This window comes from Eubalaena glacialis, chromosome X (assembly GCF_028564815.1).
Source record: "Eubalaena glacialis isolate mEubGla1 chromosome X, mEubGla1.1.hap2.+ XY, whole genome shotgun sequence".
Taxonomy (NCBI): Eukaryota; Metazoa; Chordata; class Mammalia; order Artiodactyla; family Balaenidae; genus Eubalaena; species Eubalaena glacialis.
In genome coordinates this window covers 20,991,889-20,999,350 of record NC_083736.1, presented here as the reverse complement: position 1 = coordinate 20,999,350, position 7,462 = coordinate 20,991,889, and the positions used below count along the sequence as shown (strand labels likewise).

At 38.6% G+C, this 7,462-nt stretch overlaps 1 non-coding gene across 1 annotated transcript; it reads left to right on the top strand.

Moving 5' to 3' along the window:
• Window positions 1–1,498: 1,498 nt before the first annotated feature.
• On the top strand, window positions 1,499–1,604 carry LOC133082766 (U6 spliceosomal RNA). Its single transcript, XR_009698995.1, has one exon. It is a non-coding gene; the product is annotated as a U6 spliceosomal RNA (small nuclear RNA).
• Window positions 1,605–7,462: the final 5,858 nt, after the last annotated feature.

Below are 7,462 nucleotides of genomic sequence, written 5' to 3'. Positions count from 1 at the left end.
TAGGAGCATGTAATGTTACCCACCCCTAGTCCTTAGTATTGTTTGCTATGAAACTTTGTCAAATAGTTTCATGAAGTCATTAAAATTTACCTGTTTTTTCCAACAGATATGCAGTGACACTTCTGCCAGGGGAGTTTTGCCTGAATAGAGAAAAAAAATAAGCCATTCAAACATAAAAGTGGCAATATTTTTCCTTAAGGGACCAAAACTACAGAGGAAGAACTCTGACTTGCACCCCTCAATGTGAAATCAGGGTCAAGTCATGTAATATGCAAAAGGCTTGTAAAACCAACCTCAAAGTGTGTAACAGATATTTGTCAGCGTATGGGATTTTCTCCTACTTACAAGCTCACAAGTTAGCCTGTTACTATGTCCTGGACGCCAGCAGCACAGTAAACAGTGCGAGCACCATCAGCATATTTCCGTGGCTTCCCCACACCCCCAGGTCCAACAGGGGGCCATGCAGAGGGGCCGGGTGTACACAATGCACGTCTGCATCGCAGCCGAAGGATATTGGCCTTGGGAAATTCACATCTTTTACAGCAAGCCTGCTCTTTATCCCAGAAGGAAATATCACCTCATCCCTCAAGACAGCTCCCTGCAAACACGGCCCTGAGAAATGAGCCAGGTAAAGCGGTCAGGGCCTTGCATTCTTGGCATATAAAACAAGAACAAGCAGGGACACTCTGGGCTGTGTCAGATTGTATCTCCCAATAATATTATTCCCAGAGAGAAAAGAGGCCATCTCTCCTTCCACATGAAGTGAACAATAAGATGTACTGCCCAAAGTTTTGTCCCTAGAATATTTTCTTTTACCACTATTTTTCAGTGGTAAAATAGAGGCTAGAATGCAGCTACCTCCTGCCTTTAGCTGGTTCCAGCAAACTGTGCAAAATCCAGGCCTGTGCTTTTTCTCTGTTAACCAGTCATAGAGAACTCTCTGGGAAGCCATAAATGTGGATTAAGTGAGAAGTAAATCGGTAGGAGCAAGTACCGTAGGAGTTGAAAACACCTCTTCAGGCAGTTCACTTGTGCCTTCTGACTAGCTTGGACTCAATCGTATATATAACGTTATCATTTTCAAACAGAATACCGCTGTCACATCCAACTTTATGTTTCCATGGATCAGATAACACCTAGTTCCTGATGGTCATTTCAAGTAGCATACCTCGCTCTCCTTTTACCTTCCAGATTTCCTGCCCATGCTTTCCAATGAGTGAACCCACCCAGAAGCTAGAGGGCTAGGAAACCTGTTGATACAATCCCTTCCCAGGGCCAGGGGAGGTAGAGAGGGCGGAGTGAATCTCGAAGGGCAAATGGAAGATATCCAGCACAGCCCATAAATGGCATTGATGTCATTGGTGTGATTTTCTAAAACACTAAACCATTCTTGGTAACATTCCAAACAAAACAACACACACTCCTTTCAATTTACACAGTAGTTCCGTTCCTGGAAAATTCCAGGATATTAAAACTGTTCAGAAAATACGTTGAGTTATGCTCGCTTCAGCAGCAATATACTAAAATTGGAATTATACAGAGAAGATTAGCATGGCCCCTGAACCAGAATAACATGCACATTTGTGGAAGCATCCCATATTTTTAAAAGTAAATTTTATAAAAAGAAAAAAGTACTTTGACTTTACATGTAAAATGAGGTTAGGCTTAGGCTGAGACAATAACAAATAGGTTTCTCATACACACGACTGGCTAGGGGGACATTTGAAAATTATGTAAGGTGTAGAAAAATTCATCCCTGTGAATGTCACATGCATTGAAGAACATATGACATTCTTGGCCCCTGCCCTCTAACTGCCAGGAGATTCCTGCCAGGGGATTCCTGTCAATCACTGTAACAACAAAAATAGCCCCACGTGTTTTCAAAGCATACCCTTGGTGGTACTGCCCCCAGTGAGACCCACTCTCCTAAGGTGAAACATTCATCCTTACAGAATTTGAGTCTGATACTTCATCCCCTTAGCGGCTGGGGGAGACAATAAATGGAAGAAATGACTTTTCAATTCATGGGTCCTTGTTCAATCCAATATACAAAAGTCTCTGACCCAGCTACCAAACACTTGCTGCCATTTCTAGCAACATACTGTGAATTTGAATTTTATGATTTAATATAAATAAAAAGTAAGAAAATAACTGGATGCGAAGCTCAAGCTTCACATGGAGCCAGGTAAAGTTTAGAAATAACCACATTTCATGTCACTTGAAATTAAACTATAACATTTTTCTAGTTTTAACTTACACATTTTAGGTAACACATACACATTATATAAAATTATAAAATAGACACAAAAATAAAAAGTAAAAACATAATATTCTGTGGTAGACAGAATAATGGCCCCCCTCAAAGATGTCCATGACCTAATCCTTGGAACCATTTACATGGCAAAAGGGATTCTAAAGATGTGACTAGGGACTCCCACGGTGGTCCAGTGGTAAAGAATCCACCTTCCAACGCAGGGGATGTGTGTTCTATCCCTGGTGAGGAAACTAAGTTCCCACATGCCGCAGGGCAACTAAGCCCGCGCGCCACAACTACTGAGCTCTTGTGCCTCATCTAGAGCACGCGTGCCGCAAACTACAGAGCCCATGCGCTCTGGAAGCCATGCACCACAACTACAGAGCCCACATGCCACAACTAGAGAGAAGCCCGCATGCCACAACTAGAGAGAAGCCCGCACACCACAACGAAGAGCCCACGTGCCACAATGAAAGATCCCACGTGCCTCAACGAAGATCTCGGGTGCCACAATGAAGACCCAACGCAGCCAAAAAGAAATAAAATAAATAATTAATTAATTAATCTTTTTTTTTAAATTTTATTTATTTTTTTATACAGCAGGTTCTTATTAGTCTCAATTTTATACACATCAGTGTATACATCTCAATCCAAATCGCCCAATTCATCACACCACCATCCCCAACCCACCGCGGCTTTCCCCCCTTGATGTCCATACGTTTGTTCTCTACATCTGTGTCTCAAATTCTGCCCTGCAAACCGGTTCATCTGTACCGTTTTTCTAGGTGCCACATACATGCGTTAATATACGATATTTGTTTTTCTCTTTCTGACTTACTTCACTCTGTATGACAGTCTCTAGATCCATCCACGTCTCAACAAATGACCCAATTTCGTTCCTTTTTATGGCTGAGTAATATTCCATTGTATATATGTACCACATCTTCTTAATCCATTCGTCTGTCAATGGGCATTTAGGTTGCTTCCATGACCTGGCTACTGTAAATAGTGCTGCAATGAACATTGGGATGCATGTGTCTTTTTGAATTATGGTTTTCTCTGGGCATATGCCCAGTAGCGGGATTGCTGGATCATATGGTAATTCTATTTTTAGTTTTTTAAGGAACCTCCATACTGGTCTCCATAGTGACTGTATCAATTCACATTCCCACCAACAGTGCAAGAAGGTTCCCTTTTCTCCACACCCTCTCCAGCATTTGCTGTTTGTAGATTTTCTGATGATGCCCATTCTAACTGGTGTGAGGTGATACCTCACTGTAGTTTTGATTTGCATTTCTCTAATAATTAGTGATGTTGAGCAGCTTTTCATGTGTTTCTTGGCCATCTGTATGTCTTCTTTGGAGACATGTCTATTTAGGTCTTCTGCCCATTTTTTGATTGGGTTGTTTGTTTCTTTAATATTGAGCTGCATGAGCTGTCTATATATTTTGGAGATTAATCCTTTGTCTGTTGATTCATTTGCAAATATTTTCTCCCATTCTGAGGGTTATCTTTTCGTCTTGTTTATGGTTTCCTTTGCTGTGCAAAAGCTTTGAAGTTTCATTAGGTCCCATTTGTTTATTTTTGTTTTTATTTCCATTACTCTAGGAGGTGGATCAAAAAAGATCTTGCTGTGATTTATGTCATAGAGTGTTCTTCCTATGTTTTCCTCTAAGAGTTTGATAGTGTCCAGTCTTACATTTAGGTCTCGAATCCATTTTGAGCTTATTTTTGTGTATGGTGTTAGGAAATGTTCTAATTTCATTCTTTTACATATAGCTGTCCAGTTTTCCCAGCACCACTTATTGAAGAGACTGTCTTTTCTCCATTGTATATCCTTGCCTCCTTTGTCATAGATTAGTTGACCATAGGTGCATGGGTTTATCTCTGGGCTTTCTATCCTGTTCCATTGATCTATATTTCTGTTTTTGTGCCAGTACAATATTGCCTTGATTACTGTAGCTTTGTAGTATACTCTGAAGTCAGGGAGTCTGATTCCTCCAGCTCCGTTTTTTTCCTTCAAGACTGCTTTGGCTATTCGGGGTCTTTTGTGTCTCCATACAAATTTTAAGATTCTTCGTTCTAGTTCCGTAAAAAGTGCCATTGGTAATTTGATAGGGATTGCATTGAATCTGTAGATTGCTTTGGGTAGTATAGTCATTTTCACAAAATTGATTCTTCCAATCCAAGTACATGGTATATCTCTCCATCTGTGTCATCTTTGATTTCTTTCATCAGCGTCTTATAGTTTTCTGCATACAGGTCTTTTGTCTCCCTAGGTAGGTTTATTCCTAGGTATTTTATTCTTTTTGTTGCAATCATAAAAGGGAGTGTTTCCTTAATTTCCCTTTCAGATTTTTCATCATTAGTGTATAGGAATGCCAGAGATTTCTGTGCATTAATTTTGTATCCTGCAACTTTACCAAATTCATTGATTAGCTCTAGTAGTTTTCTGGTGGCATCTTTAGGATTCTCTGTGTATAGTATCATGTCATCTGCAAAAAGTGACAGTTTTACTTCTTCTTTTCCAACTTGTATTCCTTTTATTTCTTTTTCTTCTGTGATTGCCGTGGCTAGGACTTCCAAAACTATGTTGAATAATAGTGGCGAGAGTTGGCATCCTTGTCTTGTTCCTGATCTTAGAGGAAATGCTTTCAGTTTTTCACCATTGAGAATGATGTTTGCTGTGGGTTTGTCGTATATGGCCTTTATTATGTTGAGGTAGGTTCCCTGTATGCCCACTTTCTGGAGAGTTTTTGTCATAAATGGGTGTTGAATTTTGTCAAAAGCTTTTTCTGCATCTATTGAGATGATCATATGGTTTTTCCTTTTCAATTTGTTAATATGGTGTATCACATTGATTGATTTGCGTATATTGAAGAATGCTTGCATCCCTGGGATAAATCCCACTTGATCATGGTGTATGATCCTTCTAATGTGTTGTTGGATTCTGTTTGCTAGTATTTTGTTGAGGATTTTTGCATCTATATTCATCAGTGATATTGGTCTGTAATTTTCTTTTTATGTAGTATCTTTGTCTGGTTTTGGTATCAGGGTGATGGTGGCCTCATAGAATGAGTTTGGGAGTGTTCCTTCCTCTGCAATTTTTTGGTAGAGTTTGAGAAGGATGGGTGTTAGCTCTTCTCTAAATGTTTGATAGAATTCACCTGTGAAGCCATCTGGTCCTGGACTTTTGTTTGTTGGAAGATTTTTAATCTTTCTTTTAATCTTTCTTTTAATCTTTCTTCAATTTCATTATTTGTGATTGTTCTGTTCATATTTTCTATTTCTTCCTGGTTTAGTCTTGGAAGATTATACCTTTCTAAGAATTTGTCCATTTCTTCCAGGTTGTCCATTTTATTGGCATAGAGTTGCTTGTAGTAGTCTCTTAGGATGCTTTGTATTTCTGCGGTGTCTGTTGTAACTTCTCCTTTTTCTTTTCTAATTTTATTGATTTGAGTCCTCTCCCTCTTTTTCTTGACAAGTCTAGCTAATGGTTTATCAATTTTGTTTATCTTCTCAAAGAACCAGCTTTTAGTTTTATTGATCTTTGCTATTGTTTTCTTTGTTTCTATTTCATTTATTTCTGCTCTGATCGTTATGATTTCTTTCCTTCTGCTAACTTTGGGTTTTGTTTGTTCTTCTTTCTCTAGTTCCTTTAGGTGTAAGGTTAGATTGTTTGAGATTTTTCTAGTTTCTTGAGGTAGGCTTGCAAAGCTATAAACTTCCCTCTTAGAACTGCTTTTGCTGCATCCCATAGGTTTTGGATCATCGTGTTTTCATTGTCATTTGTCTCTAGGTATTTTTTGATTTCCTCTTTGATTTTTTCAGTGATCTCTTGGTGATTTAGTAACGTATTGTTTAGCCTCCATGTGTTTGTGTTTTTTAAGTTTTTTTCCCTGTAATTCACTTCTAATCTCATAGCGTTGTGGTCAGAAAAGATGCTTGATATGATTTCAATTTTCTTAAATTTACTGAGGCTTGATTTGTGACCCAAGATGTGATCTATCCTGGAGAATGTTCCGTGAGCACTTGAGAAGAAAGTGTAATCTGCTGTTTTTGGATGGAATGTCCTATAAGTATCAATTAAATCTATCTGGTCTATTGTGTCATTTAAAGCTTCTGTTTCCTTATTTATTTTCATTTTGGATGATCTGTCCATTGGTGTAAGTGAGGTGTTAAAGTCCCCCACTATTATTGTGATACTGTCGATTTCCTCTTTTATAGCTGTTAGCAGTTGCCTTATGTATTGAGGTGCTCCTGTTGGGTGCATATATATTTAGAATTGTTATACCTTCTTCTTGGATTGATCCCTCGATCATTATGTAGTGTCCTTCCTTGTCCTTGTAACATTCTTTATTTTAAGGTTTATTTTATCTGATATGAGTATTGCTACTCCAGCTTTCTTTTGATTTCCATTTGCATGGAATATCTTTTTCCATCCCCTCACTTTCAGTCTGTATGTGTCCCTAGGTCTGAAGTGGGTCTCTTGTAGACAGCATATATATGGGTCTTGTTTTTGTATCCATTCAGCAAGCCTGTGTCTTTTGGTTGGAGCATTTAATCCATTCACGTTTAAGGTAATTATCGATATGTATGTTCCTATGACCATTTTCTTAATTGTTTTTGTTTTGGATTTTTTTGGGTTTTTTTTTTCTTTTTCTTTTTTTTGGGTTTGTTTTTGTAGGTTCTTTTCTTCTCTTGTGTTTCCCACTTAGAGAAATTCCTTTAGCATTTGTTGTAGAGCTGGTTTGGTGGTGCTGAATTCTCTTAGCTTTTGCTTGTCTGTAAAGCTTTTGATTTCTCCATCAAATCTGAATGAGATCCTTGCCGGGTAGAGTAATCTTGGTTGTAGGTTCTTCCCTTTCATCACTTTAGTTATATCATGCCACTCCCTTCTGGCTTGTAGCATTTCTGCTGAGAAATCAGCTGTTAACCTTATGGGAGTTCCCTTGTATGTTATTTGTCGTTTTTCCCTTGCTGCTTTCAATAATTTTTCTTTGTCTTTAATTTTTGCCAATTTGATTATTATGTGTCTCGGCATGTTTCTCCTTGTGTTTATCCTTTATCGGACTCGCTGCGCTTCCTGGACTTGGGTGGCTATTTCCTTTCCCATGTTAGGGAAGTTTTTGACTATAATCTCTTCAAATATTTTCTCGGGTCCTTTCTCTCTCTCTTCTCCTTCTGGGACCCCTATAATGCGAATGT